Raw genomic sequence first — 24927 nt, 5'->3', positions numbered from 1 at the left:
ACTGATGATTTAGCCTGAATAACTGATTTAGCCTGTAAACGCCTCCTGTGGCAGGGACCCCGCGGGGGACCTGCGCTGGAGCAGTCTGTGCCTGAAGGACTGCAGCCCGGGGAAGGGACCCGTGCCGGGGCAGTTTGTGAGGAGCTGCGGCCCGCGGGAAGGCCCCGCGCCGGAGCAGTTGGTGGAGGGCTGCCTCCCGCGGGAGACACCCCACGGCGGAGCAGGGGCCGAGCGCGGAGTCCTCCTCCCCCCGAGGAGGAAGGAGCGGCAGAGACAAGGGGTGAGGAACCGACCCCAGCCCCCGTCCCCTGCTCCCCTGGGGAGAGAGAACCGGGAGTGGGGCTGAGGCGGGAGGGCGGGGGGGGCTGCGGGGAAGCTGTTCTCAGGTTTCCTTTTACTTCCTAATGTCCTTGGTTTGATTGGATTGGTAGCAAATTAAATCGATTTTCTTTCTTCCCCAAGTTGAGCCTGTCTTTTGCCCGTGCCCATAAGTGGTGAGTGATCCCTCCCTGTCCTTGTCTCGACCCACGAGCTTTTTCTTTATATTTTCTCCTCATCCCACTGGGGCCGGGGGGGGGAGGAGTGAGCGAGCAGCTGCGTGGTGCTTTGCTGCCGGCTGGGCTTAAACTATGACACATACCTTCACTTTTGTAAAAGAAATAAGAGTAAGAAAGCAACTTCAAAGTCTGTGTCCCAGAAATAGAACATAATTTCTCCCTCTTCAATGAGCCTTATAACAAAGCTACATGTACTCCTTACTGTAATTGTGTAAGTGTGAATGGGAACTGGAACTCCTGCTAACTTTTGTTAGTGGAAATTTCATTGCTTGCGATACACTTTACCATGAGATAGGAAGCCATTGCTCCGAGTATTTTTATTCACTGAAAACTACTTTTGCATGCTCACTGAATTTCATTCAAACATTTGGAGAAGTAGGGTTCATATAATATCTTGAAGCTCAAAACATTCATATTATATATGAATATATTTGTTATTCTTAAATAACAAAGCACAGAGAAATGGACGTGTCTTACAAAATATTCAAGAATCCCCTAGAAGACAACAGCAAGAAGCAAAATCTCTGACAAGGCATATAAAAGTAATCATTCTCTTGGATATCTTAGTTTATTGACTGCTTGCTATATCTATCATACTTCAGGCTGGAAGTTACCAAATTCAAGAGAAACAGGCTTCTTGGGAAGTCTCTTCTATTGGAGAGATGAACTACTGAATTTCAGAGGCTCCCATGTAAGGAGTTGTTTCTTTGCAGAAATGCAGAAAACTAGGGATTGATCGGACTTATTCCAACCCAAGCTGCAAATACCTGTAGTTGCCAGGAGGCATTTTCCCAGCCCTTTCATATTTGGAAATAGCAAAATCAACTCTTTGTGGGGATGCACTTAAGCTTAAAAAGCACAGAATAATCCTACTTCCCTTCCTTCTATACTCAAACCTCAGGACTACACTCTGCCAGACAGAGCCAATCCAAACAGAGAGTGGTGTAGAACTGAGCAGAGTTGCATGGTGCATTGCACAGGCATCACAAAAGCCATCATGCTTTCCTGTGTGGCACAGAAGCAGCATTACCAAATGTAAATAACTGTACGTTTTTCCTGTTTGATTTGAAAGATGGCTTTTGCTTTCCAGATAAGGTGTTCCTCCTCATGTTCTTTAGGTTGGGAAAGAAAAAATTGATTCAATTCTGATATCAGCTACATGCAAGTAAGATAAGAAATCTGTGTAAGTTAAATAATTTTCTTCAGGTTTACACAGCGTTAAGTCACAGGAGCTCTTGCAAGTTAGATTTGATCTTCCAAATATCTACACAGATACTTTGCACAAATAAGTTTTCCAGCTGCAAACACTGAAATCATCTTGTTAAAAAAAAAAAAAGTGAATAAGTTTGTAGAAGAAGGCTATTAAACTACTCACAACTCACCTAAGGACTAGACGTTTTATAGGAGGGATCTAAGAAATGCTGTGTACTTTGTTTTGGCTGACATCATGGCTTTAGGTTTGTATCACCTTTAAAAAAACCCTCTCAACCCGAAACACCAAACACAGAATGCATCTGTTTTTCCATAACATTAAGCCACCTCAGTGATACCCATTTCAGTTCCCCTCTGCTCTTTTTTTAAAATTAAAAACAGAAAACAACAAGGAAAAAAAAAATAGAAAAAGCTGATTCATGGTCAGCTTAGTGAATGCGTTTCCATTGAACTGGATGAGATACTTGCATTGAATTGGCAATCTTTGAGAATGGAGGGAAGGTAAATACCAATAAGGAATTACTGTACTTGATTTTATGAACTGTTTTTGATTTCATGTCAGGAATGTCTAGTGCTCAGTAAAAATTTCTGAAGATTTCTGTTGCTGTTCAGTTTATAAATCATTGGGCTTTGACCTTACAAGGCAGTTTTGGAGTCTCTATTTTTTTTTAAGTCTTCTATTTTACATTGACATAATACGTTTCACCCTGAGAGATTCTTAAACATTCAAGATTCAATTTGCACTCAAGTGAAATAAAGGCTGATGCAAGTTGGAAAACAGAAATTCCTTTAACTGCTTTAAAGCACATTTTAGGACAAAACATGTAGAAACTCATGATAACAAGCCAAAGCTGCAGAGTTTAGCTGTGTATAACATTGGGGCTAACTCTGTGACCTTTTAAAAATATATAAATAACCTTGTGGGAGAATTCTGATGCTTATTCAAACACCTCCACAATTCCTTCCATTAGCTACCTTTAAAGCATAAGAAAAAATCCCCCATAAAAATTACTAACTCTTTGAAAAGCTTCCTCTGCTGTCAGACCCTCATTTCACTACTTGGTTGAAAAGGAGGAAAAAGAAAAACCCAAGGAAAAAGAAAACAAGATTGCTACTTCTGCTCACAAAACATACTTAATTGGTCTTTTTCCTCTGCTTGTCACAACCTGTCTGACACATAGATTGTAAGCTTTCTGAAGCAATGATTGTATCCTCTGCTGCTTGTTTATATAATGCTTAACATTAAGAGGAGATGCAGGACACGGAGGTTGTGCTTTGTTCCTACACCGCAATAAACAGTACTACAACCTGGTCAACACCCTTTGATTTTAAAAGGATTCGGTCAGTAGCATTTAGAGTAGAATACAAAGTCTGAAGATTTTTAGCTTTATGTCAGGCCATTAATTCAACAAAACCCACTGACTAAATCATTGCTATTGCTTCCTGCAGTTCCTTGATTTTTCTTGTGGGTGTTGCAGTCAGATACCAACAAAGTCCAGCCTTTGAGGTTCTGAGTGAATACTAGACTTATGTAAATTGCCTGATTATTCTACCAGAAGGGTCTGGCTTTATACAGTTTAAATGTTCAAATTTTTGATAAGGGTGAAAATTGCAGAACTTCAATAGTCCTTTCCATTATCCTTGCTAAAGGAAGTAAAAAATTCTTTAAGACCTTGAGAATTCTTGATATTTATGCTTAGAGTTTTGTTACTTTTTTCAGTCTCAGACCAAGACAAACAGGTTTGTCTTGGTACGTTGCAGTAGTTTTCATCCTGAAAATGTTGAAATTCTTTTGCAAATTTATGATTAAGCTTTTGTCATTTCAGTGGTGGCTAAGCTATAATATTGAGCTGACTGGAATAAAAAAAGTTATAAAAATTATTTACTACAAAATACCTATGTTGCAGGCAATGCCATCTCTTTTCCATCCTGTTCTCCTACATTTACCAGACTAATTCAAAGTTTGCTTCTGTTTTTAAGTCTTCTGAGCTAGTGGTAAAACAATATGTGAATCTGGAAATACTAACAGGATGAAGTGAAAAAGCTAACAGTGGCAAAGAAAACCTTTTCTCCAGTGGGGGAAATCACAAAAAAAAAAAAAAAAAAAAAAAAAAAAAAAGTAGGTTAAATGCTCTATTTTCCAAAACAGGAGCAGGTAAGGACTGTACTTACCCTGTTTTAACTTAAGTAACACAGTGATGATGTGATCCTAAAAACCAACTTATGGCAATCAGCATAGCCATATTATGTACCAAAACTTTACAGCTGTCCTAACTGGAGACACAAAATGTAGATTTTTACTGTAGCTACAGGTACCTACACTTCCTAAAGGTTCCGCCGCCTCTGTGAGGAGAAGATATGAATAATAATGAGAAGGATAATTCTACATTTTTCTGAAATCTTTGTTATTTCCATTTGATAATTTAATCTAGAGCTTGATGACTAAATTTTGCAGCATTTCGCTTAGTGAAGAGTAGAAGTAGTTGTATCTTAGATAGCTTCTAGTATTAAGATATCCACCTTACGAAACACAACACTTTGCTTCACTAGTATACTACTAAGGCCTCTGCCACTGGCTGACAGAATGACATTTGGCAATCAACCTGTCTCTGTTGCACCATTTCTCCCTTTAAAATAGATAGGAATAATGCTCTTAAAAGAACAGGCTTGAAAAGCCCAAGTAGTACTTTAAAGGAAATATATATATTTTTTGGCCAACTCCACTGAAGGAATCCTGCTTTAATATCTAGTTGAGCTGTCCTGGGACCTGGAAAATCAAAGCTACAGTTTTCTGCAAACAGTATACTGACCCATCACAGGGCTGGGACAGCTGGAAAGCCCAGAAGAGCCACCCGTGGGCCAGGCATGCATAGCAGATCCATACTGTGTCTGAGAAAGCTGGGGGCCTGCTGAAGTTTTGAAATCTTTGGAGCTGCAAGGTCAGGCAAACTGACTCAATCGTGTTCTGAAAAATATGTTAGTTTCAGTTCATACTGCTCTAATTGAAATCTGAATTTTCAGAGAGCTCTCACGATGCATTTTTAATCCATGTTTGGGAAACAATGTGTAGGTATGATTTTTTCATTTGCAAAAAATACCGTATCTTGATATACCCGTAGAATTTTGGACACAAGTCTTCTGAGTCAATTCCAATCAGCAATTCAGTGTCCCTACAAAAATGATAATCAATTGATATGGGAAATAGAAAATTACTTCTATTTCAAAAACAAAAGGTCATGACACTGAGCTTTCTTGTAACAGTTACTTACTGAAACTGAAATAATAGAGAAAACCTAAGTGTATCTCTGCAATCTTATCTCATATTGTGGGACAGAACTACCTTATTTAATGTTCAGTGATGTCAGAAAATTGTTATTTAACAAAGCAATCTAAGTAGCACCTCTTTCTTCCCCAGCAGTCAGGGACTTCTGAATCGTTGATCTCTTCATGATGCCTCTTGGAGATATAACGGTTATTAAGTTAGAAGATGATTGTATTTCCTACATATCCAAGCTGGGTCTGGTAAAGAGCTCTGTCATGTGAACTCGGTGACTTAAATCTTCACTAGCATTGGGCTATCTGTAGAGTATTAATTTGCACAGTATAACCACACCTTTATTTCCAGCATTAAAATTCCTTGGCTGACATTCCAGGTGAATGCAGAGTAATTTTGGACCTGTTTTTAGGTAACTTTTTTCATGATTCCTCTTCTTCTCCAGAGCTAGCTCTTACAGGCCTTTCCAGAGGCTCCAGTAATACTATCAGTGGAAGAAGCATATACCTGCACACCATAGTTTGGAATTGAGTGGTGAAAACAAGTTTTATCTATGGTGTACAGTTTCTTTGGATCTGGATTAAATTTTGGATTAAACACTTATTCTACATGTAGGGAAAGCACTCAAGTGTACATCAGCTCTTCTACTTCTCTCACCAAAGGAACCACCTATGTATCAGGGAGAATCTCAGCATTTATACCAATATGTAGACAGTGGGGACAGCTGAAGGACTAGAATACCGAAACAAATAAACATAGCTCTATGACGTATAGCTGCACTAAGGTGTAGCATCTAATCGATTGATCTTTGCGCCAAAAGGATTTTTAAAATTTATTTATTAAATCTAGCGCAGGAGAAGGATTTAGTCAGGACACAGATCTATGTTCCATTGCTTTGGCTGCTTGAAGTCACTGATTCACAGCTCAGGTGATGGCTCCAAATTTGCCAACTTCCAAGGTGCTCCAAGGCAGAGCACATCTGCTGCTCTCCCAGTTAAAGAAATTCATATTATTCATCAGCTCATTAAATAAGAAAGGCAGTCTGATTCTATATTTTACAAGATTCATGGCCTCCTGGAAAGAGAAATCCAAGTTTCAATATAATTGCTTGCTCTTTTATATTAATTGCTTGGGAATTTGTACCTTTTATCCAAGAGTTCTTCCCATTACAATAATACGTAAATAATACATGCAGAATGTATCATCTTCAACAACATCATCTGCTTCAGATTTCCTTACAACTTATAGTTACAGCTGACTATTGAAAGCTGGAAGTTCAAATACTTTCAGAGAGAGAGAACAAAATATGGGGGTTTTGGCCTACACATGAGCATTCCACCCACACAGCTTCTGCTGTCTTCCATAAAAGAAAGAAAGTAATCTCAATACAAAAGTTCATAAGTGGAATTAGCAACTAACTTGCAAACAAGAATTAAATCCTATATCCCAGACAGAGACAAGTATTTAGGAAACAAGATTCCTGTTGGTATTTCCTTCTTTTAGTGACTACAGTTTTTGTGATTCTTATGCTTAGATATCTACTGCAACACATGTGGCTTCATTGTTATGAGTGTGTACTGGAAAGTAGGTGCTATAGTACTTAATGTTGTGAAATACTTTCATAGATCTAATTTTTGAGGTATCAGAGATTATTATTGTCTTATATATTTTTTTCTTCTTGTTCTTACTGTTTGAATGTCAACATATACAATATATTGGCAAGATAATGTTCAGATTTTCTTTATGAGTTAATGCACTATTTGGATCAGACTCCAGTGAAACACTAATAATGAACTACAGCTGCAATCTAAGATGCCATGTAAATGTTCTAGTTTTCAATAGTATAACATGAAGTATCTTATGCAACAGATAATCAATAATCCAAAAAGTCCCTTCACAACCATTTTGATGGGGTCCCAGCATATATAGTCTTTATTTTCCAGAGAATCATCTATCTCGAAGTGAAATTCATGTCTGTGTAGATAGGCAGCATAAGGCCTATGAACTACTTACTATAACTCACTTAACACCCCTAAATTAAAATTTAATCGGAATGTAAACAGTGTATTGGTCTTCTGCTGGTTCCAAGAACTATGGTAAGTCTTGCACTTTTAACTGTTTAGTAAGTGTACAGAAAGATTTTTCAGGTAATTTGACTTAGATTGTTCCGCATTTCTGTGTTCTCATCTGCTACGTTTAGGGATCAACAGAAAAAGAAAATCATGAGCTGTTGAAGACAGCAATTCAGAAGACAGAAATAAGTTTTTGTTTAGTACCCTGCCAATGCTGCCATTGTGAACATTAGCAATCAAGAATCATCAGTGCCAGAGCCTGCAATGGATTCAGTCCAGGGCTCCAGATCCCAAATCAGGCTGCCGTTGACTCTTTGTTAATATATAAATCATTTACTGAAGCATAGCCAGTCAAAACAGAATACCATTTGTGTGCACGTGAAGGTCTGGCTGTTCCTGCCAAGAGTGACTCATGTTTAAGGGACACAAAGAAAAAGAGGGCTGAAAATGGATATTTAAGGTCTGATTTTTTTGTTGCTTGTAGCTTGTACCAGCATTTCTACCTGTGCAAAATACTGCTCGATAGTTCAGAAAGTTTAACACTTGCTTACATTGAAGTAAAAACAGTACAAATTGTTACAGAATGGAAGCTCAGGTTCACAGAATATGGCCTGTATATAAAAAAAGACCATATAAAAATCATTAGGATATGTGGATGAGCTAAGAATGAATGCTTTTGATTATATTTTCTGTATTCCACTGCAGAAAAAAAAAATTCGGTTTTATAAATTGACTCGTACACTCATTGTTTTTCCTAGCTGCTGTACTAACAGAAATAGAAGAGAGCAGAACAGAACTGCTTTCTGTGATCATCACTTACACATTGGCAAATGGAACCGCTATGCTGTTTATTACATACTGTACTGTAGTGGGCAAAGATGTCTCTCAGAATTAGAGACATATTTGTGATAGCATCTGTACATGCATAACAAAGATATAGCCTCCCTCTGTCTGAAGGCTTGCCATCCAATTCCTCATTACCATGGAAAAGTTCATCACTTACATTCCTTTATTATACCCCCTTAGCGACTACCCTCTCCTTGGAATGCAAATGACTACTCAAGTTTAGCTGAAACTACTTCCCAGGCAACATAAAATAATCAGAAAAAGTATTTTAATGATTTTTTTTTTTTTACCCCAGAGTAAATGGACTATTCATGTATCACTGCATTAAACTGCATTAGTTTAATTCAATGTCTTAGCTTCTGACAGCACCTCTCACTTTCTCGTATAGACAAGCAACAACAGATGAGAAAAAAAGATAGAGAAGTCCACCAGATAAAATGGTCAGCACAGCAGTCTGTGGTCATGGCAAATCAGGATCTTGATCCAGAGGCATTACATTCAACGAGATTGCCATTGATTTCAGCAGAAGCAGGCTGAATTCCTGCTGCCTACTCTCACCAGTAATTTGAATGCTAAATGATAATTGACTTGTATCAAAGTCATTGTGTGTTGGAATATGCCTATAGAAACTCCTGAATTATAGAGAAAAGGATTAGATATTTAAGTCTCCACTCAAACTGAGTGTCTATACTACAGTTTTGTGAGAAGCGGTGAAAGTTTTAGTCTGATTTCTTTGGTCCAATGATTCCTCCGCAAGATTACATATTAGAGTAGGCTTGTGTGTGACATTCCTCATTTAAACCTGTTCCTTACTCTTGGCAAGAGCACTGTAGACATGTACCTGAGGACACCGTATGCATGCTTGCATTCTTGTAAGAGATTTGAAATAGTACCTGTTATTGAAATGCATCATCATTTCTTACTAACTAAAAACCTGAGGCAAGGGAAAAAAAGATGATAAACTTTGGCTCTTCCTGACAGCTGACCTTTCAGGATTAAAAAAGGATGAGAATAACAATGCAAAATAAGTCTTGAGCTGCTCAAAACATCCATCACATCAGCCAAGGCCTTGCTTAGAATGTCAGTGTTTAAGGCTCTTTGTTCAGGTTCTGTAAAGCCAAACCCTGTTTTCATACTTGTGTGTGAGAATGAATTTAGTGCCTACTACAGAATAACTGATCAGACTATCTTGATTGGATTGAAAATGAGAAGATGAATAATTTTCCATAAAATACTCTTGGACAATAAAAACTTCATGATACCCTGCAATACTGCCGATAATCCAGTCCTGAACTTCACTGCTGAATCATACAGTTCTTCCCCACTGGTCTAAGCCATAGGACTATCTAAATAAGCAGACTCTACTGGGAGCCCAGAAAAAGCACTGCCTTCCCTCTGTCATTTACATGAACTTTATGTACCTTGTTTCAAATGATGCAATGAAATCGGCTAAACTAATCCTTTAATAAGCAACAATCTATGACTATGTGGATACCTATATGCACAAAACAAAAACCCCCAAAATGCTTTGTAAAGTACCAGAATTGAGGCTGTATATTAGTCACTCCTGTATATGGCTAGGTCTGTCTTATGGTTTCAGCTTCAGCTGATTTTCTTCTAGCCCTGTCTTACTTTCAGTAAAACTGTCAATGTTTTGAATTCAACCAGCAATGGGTGAACCAGTAATTGAAGTAGAATGACTGTTGTGGAAAGTGGAGTCTTTAGTAATCATATTTAATAGGAATGAAATAGTTTTTCAGTCTGTACCAAGCAATGTAATGAACTGACAATGCAGTACTTCACATCATATTTTCCAACACATGTCTTTAACAGCTAACCTCATTGGATACACTGAAACTGGGCAGAAAGACATTGTTTTAAAGTCCTGTGTTATATCTTTCCCAGCTTGACTGCAGTGTTTAAGTGCTTTCATAGAAAATTAATTCTCAGAGACACAATTGTACTGTGTAGGAACATTTCATTTTCAGTAGTGGGATAGACATATTTTCTCACTCAGCTGAGACTCAAAACAGAAGACAAGAACACGTTATAGGTAGTGGATAATAGAAGAAATTTTCAGAGTTTTGTATATAGAAGAACAAATCAACCAGTCAGCCACATTTCCAAGTACTTTTCAATTTGGTGTGCAGACGACACACCTTTCTTCCTTGAGAAATAAAAGAACCACTGAGCATCTTTTAGTGGATTTCAAACTCTAGTTCGGTAATGAAAATTTCAATTTTGCTATCATCAAATCAATGAAATTAACACTGATTTAATATAGGTATGCACCAAATATTCAAATTAAATGAGAAGCCAATCTGAAGAAACCATAGCTGTAATTAGCACCACTGCTATGTGTTTTCTTTTCTGTATGAGGATTTTCTCCTTGTTTGCAATTTTTTTTCTTTGCAATTGCCTTACAGGAATATATACCTTTGCTTCACTGGCTGACAAAAATACATGTCTTTAACTTTTTCTTTTCTTCTCTCCTTCCTCCTTTCTTTTAGTGAATTTCAGTCTCCTGGGGTTTAGAACGTAACCTTAATCTTAAAACGACAACTTTTGATTTCTACATCCTTAGAGTATTTCACTGTATAGTGCTTTCCACTAGAATGGCTTTAGGACTGAGACACTATGTATCATTTGAAGGATGCTGAGGATATGGTCCAAAATGACACTTTTTTTTTAACGCTTATTGCTGACATGTTCTTACTTGCAGAGTGAATGTAGATGTACATTGCAAACCAACGTCCTTAGAGGCAGATAGTTACGATCTTTATGTGTGTTTGTAAATCATTAATACTGCTGCAACACTGAGAACATTCTGGGTAGCGAAGACAATTGTAAGGTTACTGTGAATACTTCAATAATATTAAAAGGTCACAAAGCAAAACCGCACACTTTTCAGCCATGACCCTGTACACTGAGAAAAATGCAGTTCTGGTGCTCTGGCAGCAAAGGGTCGGTTGTGCCTCACTGCAGCCCCAGTGGCATTTCATTAGGGCACAGCAGCACAGATGACAGACTAGAGACCCAGCAGAGAACGGTCAATAAAACTACTGCTGTATTTCAAGATGCCATCAGTAAATGCCATCAAGATGCCTTCTGTCTAGACTATGCTTTAGGTTAAGCCAGCGGAATTCTAGTTCTGAGTTGTAAAGAGCAAAATCAAACATAAAACCTGACATGACTCCTTACGTTACACTGACACAAGTCTTTCTTGTCCCTGCCCTATCAAGTGACCGTACTGTGGCTGTCCAGGAAACCTGAAATATGAATGGGACCTGCTTGTCTTGTCAGCAAGTGCATTGACTCATACTGACATTGATTCATAGCCTGTTCCAAGAACTAAAGAGGCAGAGCAATTGGAATTGGGTGGCTGAAGTATTTACAGTATTCAGTCTTTATTTTTATCTTGAATCAAGCCCTATTTAATTGTCAATTCAAACTTGTGAAGCTTTCAACCAGCATTACATATTTTTCTCTCAAGAAGAATGCAACTCTTACATTTAGTATCTCATGCAGGGTTTTATCTGGGGGAAGAAAAATTAAGTAAGATCATTATTCTTTATCCACCTAATCTTGAGTAAATATTCTATTGCACCTCAGTAAACTTCATAAAATGTTAGAATAACATGGGGATACAAACACTGATAGACGGGGATATAAGAAAAGAGAATGAATATAGAATTAGTCAAAACTAGTAGGGTTTTACTTCAGTTCGGGCAGTGCAATGAGGATCATAACCAGTAAAAACCAGGAAGATACAATAAAAGAATTGTATGAAAACTGTTTTTGAAATTTAGTAAAGTCAAGTCAAATCAAAGGGCAGAATCTATTAATCCACAGTCTTCGTTTTGAGACTGAAAAGACCGTCAAACCCCACAGAGCAGGTGATATTTTTAAAAGATGCCCTGAGAAAGGCAGACAACTGCCTCCTTAGTCCAAAGATTCAGTTCTGCTTCTGTCCTCAGTCATTAGAATTAAGATTCCCTCCCTTGGATGCAGATAGGGAATGACCTAATGAAAAACAAGACACAGTTTACTTTTACATTTGTTGTAGAGAAACACCTCTTGACACTGTTACCAAAAAAAACGGTCAAAGAAACTCTCTAAGACTCAGTTTTCGAGTTTTAGAAAGCAGGCGTTCTTTATTGCAGCGCTGGGTGCACGGGGGATCACTCCACCTATCGTGCACACCGTTACCTACAGCAAGCAAAATTTATATTGTTCTAGTCATACATATTCATATTATCATTTACAAAGGGTCTACCCTTTGGTCACACTCAGTGTGGGTCATCTCTTTCTCCTAGTTAACCAGCCTTGGCAAGTTTTAATTACAAAACTCAGCAGAACTCAAAGCTTATCATCAGGGCCCAAGGCACATCAGGCCCGAGGCCTCCTGTCTGTTGGCACCTTTAGCGCATACCATTGACAAAGCTCAAGGTTTTTCTTATCTAATTAGTACATACCAAAATTTTGAAGTTTTCAAGCAAGCAAGAGTTCATTAGTACAGCGATACAGTAAAATTTTCCTTCTCCTGCCTTTGTTCAAGGCATTGACACCATATAATGATTTTTCCATCAAGTATCCTCAAACATTCAAATAGAATTCAATTTAATTTTATATAACTGACTATATATCAAGTCAAACCAAGCGTTTTATTAAAAAACTTTTTTTTTTAATAACTGAAATAGACTTAATATGAAATTCAGGTGACTGAAAAACAAAACTTGCTAATTTTCTATAACTTGTCCAAATCTGATTACATACAGACAATATATGTATTTGTAATGTTGCCATGGTTTTAAGGTAGAAAGTAAATGCAATATATTTCATGACCTCTGAGAAACTGAAACAACCTGTATTGGATTATAAAACATTAGACCTTAACATAACACAGAACTTCTGAAGGAGATTTACAGATTATATTGACTCATTAAACAGTTCTTTATGCAAATAACTCACATTACTCAATCTTGATCAAAATTTAATCTCTGAATAAAACAATGTTCCTGAAAAAAATACTTTTTTGTCTTTTTTTCCCCTGGGGGGAAAAAAAAAAAAAAAAAAAAGTCGTCCCACATTCAATTCAGGCATATAACACTGGAAAAGACTGTTTTACTTTGTTTAGCATTACTATTTTTAAAAATAATTTAATAATAAAGAATTTGCCATATTCTCTTTTTTGAAATGTAACCTTCAATGAATACATTCTATGATTCAGTGTATGATTAAGTGTATCAATAAGTGTAACTCATGTACAGTTAGATTGTTTTAGTTAAAGCTATATTAAAATACATTCTTAGGACATTGTGAAATAACTTTCTGACAGATGAAAAGTGATTGAGAACGTTAGCTATGCAGCCATGAGAGTCAAGTCATAATTGTATGTATTGTGCTTTGTTCTGTTGTACATGTGAACTGGACAATTAGGTAGGTGAAAACATTCATTTTTCCTTTCTCCTTGCTATACAAAGAGTGGTATTGCCTAAAGTTAGAAGTACCATTAACAGATTCATATGGTGATTCACTGTCAATTTTCAAACCATTTGACAGTAATTCGTGTCTCTAATGCAGTTTCATTTCTGACTTGAAAATACATGAACAGACAATGGGTTATTTCTCTTTCATGACTGGTAACAAGCAGCTATTGAAAACATTTTGCTATTTCCATGGCTTGAAGGAGGAGTGCTTGCAGACAAAATACATTCCTTTTAAAATAAGAAACAATTTAACAATTTAAAAAAAAACCAAAAAACAAAACGACACAGCTCCCCCCCCCCCCCCCCCCCCCCCCGCCCCGGCAAACTGTTAATTGTTTTCTTCACTGAAAGAAACATTTATATTGTATTAGAAATTCACAGAGCTGTTGTATTACCAAGTAGTACGAAGATGCTGGAAAAATGCAAATCAAGAGATCTAAATGGATGATGTCTGACAAAATTATAGTAATTTTTTTGTTGCTTCTGCATTGGCCATCACATTTTCTAAATTTCTAAATTGTCTCATTTTTTAATAATCAACATTCTTGAAGAATCCAGTTCCTACAATCTACACCAGAATATTCTTAAAACCAAATGCAGTTTCAGCCTTCAGGGAAGTGACAACTCATAAAACTTCTTTAACCTGTTCCCAATTCTTAGACTCACTGTGGTTCTCCAGGATTTCGTCGGTGGCAAGATCTGGTGGAAATAATACTCACATTTTATAAGAACGCTTTTAAAGTTTGTTTCTTTCCCCAAATTCCTCACTTAGGCCATAAGAAACTCCCATCTCTTTTTCCAGCTCTACCACAAGTTCCAAGGCCGCGCTCTGAAATCTTGCTGGCAGCTGAAAACAGACGAGCAGTGCAATATAGCCAAGCCCCCAGCAACTGCACTGCTGCTTCAGCACAAGCTCCTCACCGTGGGTAAATGTTTCCAGGTGCTTCTGGTAAGCCACTGAGATTGTATCAGAAGGAGCTGATTTCCACTATTGTTTGTAAAGTACTCATTGCATAAAGTACTCCCTGTTGGTTTTTTTCTTTTCTTTTTTTCTCCCAACTAAAAATATTATTATCTGTATGTTGAAGGAAGTGATAATTAACTTGGTTATTAATGAACATCACTGGAGGCTTTCTTCCTCTATTGTTTTCTTCCCTTTTTTTTTTTTAATATATTATGTATATTAAAATATAAAATTCTAAACTCCAGTATAATTCTTTAACAAGTAAGTCAGTGTAGATTTAATTCCTTCAAAGCTCTGAGATTCACTTTGTTTGAACACTGTGTTTCTTCAAGCTTAATTTGGCACTAAAACAAAGCTTACCACTTACTTACAGAAGTTATACTATACTCTCAGAAGTTATACTATTGCTCTGCAAGGTGTACTCACTGAATTCAGCCTTCCCTTTATTCATATAGCAAATTAATTAAATGAGCGCTACACCTTAAATAAGGGGTAGGTTATCAGCCTATTCGGACCATAGTGAGGGTAGCTGGTGTTCAGTCCTGACCTATTAGGAATACAATTTGACACACATGGGATAGGCCTCTTCTTGTCCTTCCCAGTCTCCCTCCTGCTCTCTTTCCTTTTCTCTGTAAGTTAATTCCTTTCCTGAGGGGAGAATAACCACAGAATAAAAAGGACCTAAACAGGCCATGCAGAAGTAATTTCTAGAAAAAAAGCAGTGAGCCTAAATTTAGTTGGTTTTGCAGTTCAGAGCTTCTGTCTAAGATTTATTAGCATATCATAAGATGAGGAATTCTGTTTTCCTGCTTGTTTTGATTGAAGCCTTGACCTCATTTTCTGCATTGTACAGCAACAGGGTTGCATAAACATTTATGACCCTTTGGTCCAATTTAGTCCAATTAAATTTACATAGCACTAAAACATTAGCTTTTAGACTTCAGATGTCTAGCTGAATTTAACAACTAACACACTTTACCAGCTTTTATTATATGAACAGATATCTACTGCCTGCATGTTGGTAATATTAATGTAGCAAATTGCACAATTATGTATGTGATGCATCACCTTCATCACATCTTCTGCCCTTTGTGCATATTCCATATGACTTCAAATATGTCTGCCAATTTTTTTAAAGCATTTTAATAATTCTTGCCTCTGTTGCCATACATTAGCCTCCAAATGAACATGGTTCATTATAAACATTAAATACATTACCAGTGAATGTCTAAAGTATGCAAATTTGGTATATTATGACTCATCAAGAAGAAAAATAGAAGATCTATTGCAGTGGAAAACAAAAGCTCTCTCTTTTGCAAGGACATAAAGATCAGGTCTATAGTTTGTAAATCAGTGAAGTATGCAGGGCATTTTATGATTCAAAGGATTGAAAAGAGCCTATAGAAAATGGGAGATCATTTTCATAATTTATGCCCACCTACAAGAAGGGCTGGAAGGAGGATTGGGGGAACTGCAGGCCTGTCAGTCTGACCTTGGTGCTGGGGAAGGTTATGGAGCAGACCATCTTGAGTGCCATCACACGGCATGTATAGGACAACCAGGTGATCAGGCATGGGTTTATGAAAGGCACATCCTTCTTGACTAATCTGATCTTCTTCTATGACAAGATGACCTGCTTAGTGGATGATGGAAAGGCTGTGGATGTTGTGGAGTTTGTAATGAGGTGGATATCAGTCTCTTTTCCCAAGTAACAATTGATAGGGTGAGAGGAAACGGCCTCAAGTTGCACCAGGGGAGGTTTAGATTGGATATTAGGAAAAAATTCTTCACTGGAAATGGTTGTCAGGCATTGGAACAGGCTGCCCAGGGAAGTGGTTGAGTCACCATCCCTGGAGGTATTTAAAAGACGTGTAGATGTGGCACTGTGGGACATGGCTTAGTGGTGGACTTGGCAGCGTTAGGTTTACGGTTGGACTCGATGATCTTAAGTGTCTCTTCCAACCTAAATGATTCTGTGATTTGCTCTTACAATCAGAGAATCCATGTTGTGACTGTGTAGGACTTCAAGACCCAGAAACTAATGTTGCATTCACATAAACACAGAAACACCTTGAAAAGGTCATTTCTTACCGTAGCTTTCACTAGGTTTTGAACTGTAACAGTGAAATCCTGCAACAATGAAAGCCACAGCAAATGACAGTGTTGGGCTGCAATCCCTGTCACACAACCCTAGAAGGGCAAAACATTTCTTTTTCCATTCATAGGTCATGCACTGTCCATGTTTTAGTCCAGTAGTGATCAGTAATTAAAGTATATAGCATCAAAAAGTCTTCATATAAGTATTTACATAATGTTTATGTTTCTCAATTTTTGCAGAACTAATATTTGGTAGATTGGAGTTTATTCCAAATAAATGCAAACCAAACAATTTCCTATCACCATTCAGTGCACTTCAGCCAATAAATAGGAACATTTAATCATGGAAGAATATTATGCTGTTTCATATTCCAAGGGAAGTCGGGGCCGGGGGGGGGGGGGGGGGGGCGGAATGTAAACCTGTAAATACATCTTAATGCTTTCAGTAGATTTAACTAAATTTTGCAGGATTTTAAGCTTTCTCTCTATGGTTGAACAGCATCTCTGGTAAAGATAAAATTCTGCAAATATACCTGTTTCTGGAAAAAGGTATTTATCTAACCACTCAGTGCAACTATCTGAAATACTAAGCAGTCTCAGCAACCTTCCATGAAAATGAAGGATACTCAGCACCTCAGAGAATCAAGCCTCAAGCTAGTACAATTGATCAGCCATTTCCACTTATATTTCAATGCAATTCTTTAGATAAAGTAAAAAGAAAGAAAATCTTTAAGAAAACATCAAGTTGATGGTCTATTGAATATACGTGGATTAAGATTTTCAGGTATTCAAAGATATTTGTAGCTCACCCGCTTTTATTTGAAAAGACTACAATTGATTCATGATATCGCGTATAGCTTTCCAAAATACAATTATTTTTATGAAAACAAGAATTACCTGGAAAAAGTGGTAAAGCCCAGTATCAAACTTAAGCCTTTTCATATTCAATAATATATTCATCCAAGTGTCATCTTTTCCAGTGCCATTATTAAAAAAAAACCCAAACAACAAAACCAAGCATAGGATATAATTATGCAGAAAAGAAGGCTTGGCAGCAGTTTTTATAATCAACAGCCCAAACCTAGGGAGAGTAGAGAGTAATACTTAAAATGAGTTCGAAGTAGTCTCAGAGTTACTGATTTGATTCCACTACAGCACATTTCCAGCACTGCTATTCTCTGTGAGTCTTATGGGTATAATTATTCTGTCCTTCAGGAACTATACTGGTTAAGGCAAAAATGACAAAACTCAATACATTTTGTCTTATATTTTTTTAGTACCATATTGCCCTTTAATACTGCGTAGGAAGGATTTTTTTTCTGTCATTTGTTAACATACTTAAGAAAGAAGGAATGATTGAAAGTGGGTAGCTCTTGACAATTTTCAGGTAGGCTTATTTTTTAATAAGCTGTGCATCCAATATTCTTACATAAACCTGGGATGCTTTCTGTTGTCAGGGCATCCCCAAAAATAAAGACAACAATGACTTCATTTTCTCCTGTCAGTTTTCCTACTTATAAGAAAGGTTAAAAATTATATTTACTAGCTAACAAACCTACCACACAAGATGTATGGGAGGATGAACCTGTTGACAATCTACATTCTGGAATCTTAGTAAAGATCAAACATCTATTTAAATGTGCATGTGGATTTCTATAAAATTGTATACATGTCAGAAGTCCTTAATTATGTTTTGGAAATAAATAGTTGCTCAAAGTTGAAGGTCTCGGTCTTAGCTAAACACAAAAGTAGAGACTTATATTTCAGAGCTGCTGAACACCTGCGAAAATCAGGACACCCTCAAAGTGTGCAAGTCTGCTGCTCCATGCAATAACTAGCATACATTCACAGGATGAGCGATAGCAGTCAGGACATCGCTCATTATGCTGATGGAGAAGAGTCTGCTGGAAATTGTTACCTTATGTGTAGGATACTCATCCAAAGAGTGGGAGAATGGGTTTAATTCTTTCCTTAGACTGAACAGTATCCAGCTCACATTTTTTTATACTGTTTGCAGATGCTCTAACCATGAAAGTTTATGCAAGATGCTCTCTTCCTGCTTTAGGTAATACACCTTCCTGTAAAGGATATCATAAAATGGATCATAGAATCATAGAATGGTTTGGGTTGGAAGGGACCTTAAAACTCATTGTCCTAGTTTCAGCTGGGATAGAGTTAACTGTCTTCCTAGTAGCTGGTACGGTGCTATGTTTTGAGTTCAGTATGTGAAGAATGTTGATAACACCGATGTTTTCAGTTGCTGCTAGTAGTGTTTAGATTAATGTCAAGGATTTTTCAGCTTCTCATGCCCAGCCAGCGAGAAAGCTGGAGGGGCACAAGAAGCTGGCACAGGACACAGCCAGGGCACCTGACCCAAACCGGCCAACAGGGTATTCCATACCATGTGACGTCCCATCCAGTATAGGAACTGGGAAGTGGGGGCGGGGAATCGCCGCTCGGGGACTAGCGGGGTGCCGGTCGGTGGGTGGTGAACAATTGCACTGCGCATCATTTGTACATTCCAATCCTTTCATTATTGCTGTTGTCAATTTATTAGTGTTATCATTATCATTATTCGTTTCTTCTTTTCTGTTCTATTAAACTGTTCTTATCTCAACCCGTGGGTTTTGCTTCTTTTTCCAGATTTTCTCCCCCATCCCACTGGGTGGGGGGGGAGTGAGTGAGCGGCTGCGTGGTGCTTAGTTGCTGGCTGGGGTTAAACCACGACACTCATCTAGTTCCAACCACTCTGCCATGGGAAGGGACACCTTCCACTAGACCAGGTTGCTCAAAGCCCCATCCAACCTGGCCTTGAACACTGCCAGGGATGGGGCATCCACAACCTCTCTGGCCAACCTGGTCCAGTGTCCCACCACCCTCACAGTGAAGAAATTCTTCCTTACATCTAAGCTATATCTACCCTCTTTCAGTTTAAAACCATTACCACTCATCCTACCACTAAACTGCCTGTTAAAGACTCCCTCCCCATCTTTCCTGTAGGCCCCCTTTAGGTACTGGAAGGCTGCTATGAGGTCTCCCTGGAGCCTTCTCTTCTCCAGGCTGAACAACCCCAACTCTCAGCCTGTCTTCATAGGAGAGGTGCTCCAGACCCCTGATCATCTTCGTGGCCCTACTCTGGACCTGCTCGAGCAGGTCCATGTCTTTCTTATGTTGGGGGCCCCAGACCTGAATGCAGTACTCCATGTGGGGTCTCATGAGAGCGGAGTAGTGGAGGAGAATCATCTCCCTTGACCTGCTGATCATGCTTGTCTTGATGCAGCCCAGAATGCGATTGCTTTCTGGGCTCCAAAAACACATTGCTAGGTCATGTTGAGCTTCTCGTACAACCAACACCCCCAAGTCCTTCTCCGCAGGGCTGCTCTCAGCCTACTCATTGCCAGCCTGTACTTGTGCTTGGGATTGCCCCAACCCAAGTGCAGGACCTTGCACGTGGCCTTGTTGAACTTCATGAGGTTCTCATGGGCCCACCTCTCAAGCCTTTCAAGGTCCCTCTGGTTGGCATCCCTTCCATCCAGTGTGTTGACTGTTAGTGTAGTCAGCAGACTTGCTGAGGGTGCACTCAATCCCACTGTCCATTCACCGACAAAGATATTAAACAGCGCCGGTCCCAATACCGACCCCTGAGGAACACCACTCGTCACTGGTCTCCTCTCGGACATCGAGCCATTCACCACAACTCTTTGAGGACGACCATCCGGCCAATTCCTTACCCAGCGAGTGGTCCATCCATCGAATCCACGTCTCACCAATTTAGAGACAAGGATGTCGTGCAGGACAGTGTCAAACGCTTTGCTCAAGTCCAGGTAGATGATATCTGTTGGTCTTCCCTTATTCACCAACACTGTAACCCTGTCGTAGACCACCAAATTTGTCAGGCACGATTTGCCCTTAGTGAAGCCATGTTGGCTGTCACCAATCACCTCCTTATTTTCCATGTGCCTTAGCATGGATTCCAGGATGATCTGCTCCATGATCTTGCGGGGCACAAAGGTGAAACCGACTGGCCTGTAGTTCCCTGGGTCTTCCTTTTTTCCCTTTTTAAAAATGGGGGTTATGTTTCCCCTTTTCCAGTCAGTGGGAACTTCCCTGGACTGCCACGACTTCTCAAATATGATGGATAGTGGCTTAGCCACTTCATCTGCTAGTTCCTTCAGGACTCATGGATGCATCTCATCAGGTCCCATGGACTTGTGCACCTTCAGGTTCCTTAGATGGTCTCAAACATGATCTTCTCCTACAGTGGGTGGCTCTTCATTCTCCCAGTCCCTGCCTTTGCCTTCTGTAACTTGGGTGGTGTGGCTGGAAACTTGCCAGTGAAGACTGAGGCAAAAAATTCATTTAGTACCTCAACCTTCTCCACGTCCTGGGTAACCAGGTCTCCCATTTCCTTCTGGAGACGGCCCACATTTTCCCTAGTCTTCCTTTTATCACCGACGTACCTATAGAAACTTTTCTTGTTGCCCTTGATGTCCCTGGCCAGATTTAATTCTATCAGGGCTTCCAGGTAAGACTGATCAGGTTAGTGACAGAAAATGCAAGACACCTTATGACTATATTTTCTCTTAAAGACCTACCCATAAGTCCTAATTACTACTTTAAAGTGTTGCAGTGTTACTCTGTTTCTGATGGAGCTTTAGCTTCCCTTCAGCTACACAGTGTATATGAGAAGTCATGACCCATGCTCATGTAGAAACATGAAGCATTTATACAGTGCAACATCATCAATTTTAGGTACTGGAAGTTCTCTGGTTTTTAATGGCTGTACCTGCTGGTGTTGCTTATAGAATTCTTTGCACTGTCTGATGTGCTCTGTGTTACATTTGTAATTATTAAATCACAGAATACACTTCAGATCAAGGCAAAACTTGGATATGTACTTTTTGGAGTCTGGGCTGGGATCTAAGCGAACTGAAATCTTTATCTCTGTGTGAAACCATCTTTAAAAAACTCGTCTTGAATTTTATTGAGCTTGTGTGAATGAAATTGAATAGGATTTTCAAAGCAATGTGGTGGAAGTGCAGCATCCAGTCTCCTCAAACAAAAGCTGAATATCTTCAAGGAAGTAGACTAGTCAAACATAAGTCACTATGTAAGGTTAACTTTTACAGAACCAATTTCTGTATTTTTCTATGTATGTGCCAAGAAGACTGCGTGCATCTTGATATGCACATATTCATAAACACATGCATGTATATATTACAATACTTAAAAATCTTACAAAGATTATATGAAGTAGAATACCATTAAGCAGGAAACTAAAAGAGAGATTTTAGATTTGAATTACACCCAATGATATTTCATCCAGATGTAAATATATTCCAGTTTCCGTGTTTCTTATTAACAAGCCATGATTTTATATTCTGATCCATTATAAGAATTGGCTCAGTCTGTATAATGTTTTCGATACATTTTAGTTTCACATTTGTAATTATACATGTAAGTATATCACTGTGATAGTAAGACTGTTCAAGCTAGCTCTGGCAGTGGAGATCATTTATGGCATACATTCCCACTATGCTAGTCCCCAATAATGAAAACATTTGACTCTTGATTTGCTATTTATATTTTCTACCAATAAAACTCATTCCTCCATCTTGGGAAATACTTACATTTTAAATGTCCTCATTTGTTCAGAAGATCTACCAAGCAATATTATTTAGTATACTAACTTCCTATTATCCCCGCTGTCCAATTTCCATTCCACCTTAGCTTACACAAGAATAATTAATGAATATTTCTAGCAGATTTTACTGAGAGACAGCTATCCATTGTTTGTAAAAGCTAACGTAAATCCAGTTTTTAAATGCTGCAAGCACCTACACACTTGTATCTTCTGATTAGGAAAGATCCCAGTTCTGCCATACCCCATAAGGTCATATAAAATGATTTTACTAACAGGTCAAATCAGTTTTAGTTGAATGATTCCAGAGACCTGGTTTTCTCCTGTATGGTCTATACTACCATAAATCACAGGAATCAAATGCACTTTCTCATTTACCCCACTAGATTATAAAGTTAGTACATTGGAGTAGCCTGAAATGAGAATTTGGCCTGGCTTTTTAAAGATGATTGAAAAGGGCGAAAATTCAGTTAGTTTAGACTCTAATGTAAGCTTTCTGGATCTATAAAGGACTTCAGAAGAAATACGAATCTGACACAGCTCATACTCAATCCCAAAATATTTCTGTAATTCCAGCTTTTGTTGGATGTGTATCTACTTGATTCTTAGATAGAAGGGCTCAGACAAATAAGGGTTTCTTGTTTGAATGCAGCATGAAAAGCATAAACTTGTTTGCAGGCACATCCTTTCAAAATTAATAGGAACATTATATTTCAAAAAATTTATTGGTATAACATGTAAAGACTTGAAACTTAGCATTTTACATTCATATTGACAGTATTCCCTTAAGAAGTAGCCATATATCACAAAACTCTTTTATTACAAAATGCTTTAAAGTTTAGTATGCATATAAACTTTTATCAGAAATTACATATCACTGTAACGGAATTAGGGTTTTGATCCAATGTCCCGTGAAGCCAATGCAGTCTTTACACCCTTAATGTACTTGTGATGGCTATTTGAGTATAAAAGACTGAAGGAAACTCTCTTCCTAAATTGGTTTAAATTTGCTAAAATTAAATAGGAAGTAGCTAATGGAGACTATTGTGAAAGAGAATGTAATTAACATGTTCTATCAAACTTCAGCTCTTTGAGCAGTTAAAGAAATTGGATAAACAGATTTTATCTAAACTCAGTAACGATATATCTGAGAAAAAAGACCGATGTAGGCAACATTAAGTAAATTATAGTTCAGAACAGGAAAATTAAACATTGAGAATTTGACTTCATTGTAAGAAAAAAAGTTCTTTTGCGTGTTTGTTCCAATATAAGCTTATGAACTGAACATTTAGAGTCTATAGCCTCATCTCAGGCTGGTAGGAAATATTAGCATGCAAATATAGTTAAATGGAATGCATGTTTTAAGGTTTGCCTGTGTGTGTCTCTCCCTCCCTGTGCCTCTCCTTGTCTTTCTGATGTTTAGAAACAATAAAAACACCTACATAGGTGTCCCTGTTTGCCTCTTCCCCTTACTGCTAAAACAGTTGAATACATCCTTTATAACTTCCACCTAAGTCATTTTTGCTCTAGATTTTCCAGCTTCTTTTAATTGGACTCAACTAAAACTACCTGCATAAAGCCTCCTAGTTAAATCTCTGCATACTCATTGCAGTAGTCTTGGCCCCCGTCTAGTTCCCATTCTTTGTCCTTTCCTAATTCTGCCCGTTCCCTTCTCTTTACAGCTGCTGCATATACTGCCCCGGCTGCTGTGTGCTCTCCTCTGGCTTCCTCTCTGATTCTGCTGGAAGGCATTAATGTTCATCACCTTGTCTCTGCCTGTGCTGGGTCTTGCTGGGATGAAGTTATGAAGTCCACTTTCTTCATAGCAGCCTGTATGGTGCTGTGCTCTGTGTTTATGGCTAAACCATGGTTGATAACACACCCCTGTACTGCCGAGCGGTGCTGGCACAGCGGCAATGCCTTCTGTTTCTCTCTTCACTGCCCCTGCCCCACCAAAGCTAGTAGGCTGGGGGTGGGCAAGAAGTTGGGAGGGGACACAGCTGGGACAGCTGACCCCACGTGACCGAAAGGATAGCCCATACCGTATGACGTGCTCAGCAGCGAAAGTTGCGGGGAAGAAGGAGGAAGGGCAGGACATTCATGGTTATGACATTTGTCTTCCCAAGCAGCCATTAGGCGTGCTGAGGCCCTGGTTCCCAGGAAGCAACTGGACATCTGCCCACTGATGGCAAGTAGTGACTGAATTCCTTATTTTGCTTCACTTGCACGCACAGCTTTTGCTTTTCTTATTAAACTGTCATTGTATCAACCCACAAGTCTTTTTGCCTTCCTTCAATTTTTTTTGTTCTTACCATCTCCCAGGACAGAACAGTGAGCAAAAGACAGGGTGGGAGTTTAGCTGTTGGCCAGGGCCAACCCACCACATGGTCTGTTGTTTTTCCAGTCTGGATTTGTGTCACCTATTGACACAAATTTATCTCCTGTTTCTATATGAGTTACTCCCAAATGCCCCAGTCTCATCTTTTCTGTCCAAAAATTCTCCAGACTGTAATCATAATTTTTCCTCACAGATGTCTATTTGAACACAGCTAAAACAATTCTCTGACTCCTCCTTTCCATGAAACATTACTTGTTCCCATCTTCCTTGATAACTGTGAATACCTGTGATATCCTGCCTGTCCCTCAGGTCCATAAGAAGAACATCATCTTTGACTCTCTGCAGTGCTTCATGGATAAGCTATGCCAAAAATCCTGAAAATTGTTTTTCTGTAAGAGTAACAAAACATAACCCTTTTCATCCATTACAACATCCAT

General features: G+C 38.6%; 1 long non-coding RNA gene across 1 annotated transcript; it reads left to right on the top strand.

Moving 5' to 3' along the window:
* Positions 1-4519: 4519 nt before the first annotated feature.
* LOC115336410 lies at positions 4520-24143 on the top strand. Its single transcript, XR_003921760.2, has 3 exons — positions 4520-4708; positions 14223-14399; positions 23835-24143. It is a non-coding gene; the product is annotated as an uncharacterized LOC115336410 (long non-coding RNA).
* The last annotated feature ends 784 nt before the right edge of the window (positions 24144-24927 follow it).

This window comes from Aquila chrysaetos, chromosome 2 (genome assembly GCF_900496995.4).
Source record: "Aquila chrysaetos chrysaetos chromosome 2, bAquChr1.4, whole genome shotgun sequence".
NCBI classification, from domain to species: Eukaryota; Metazoa; Chordata; class Aves; order Accipitriformes; family Accipitridae; genus Aquila; species Aquila chrysaetos.
This window is presented reverse-complemented; position numbering and strand designations above follow the sequence as displayed.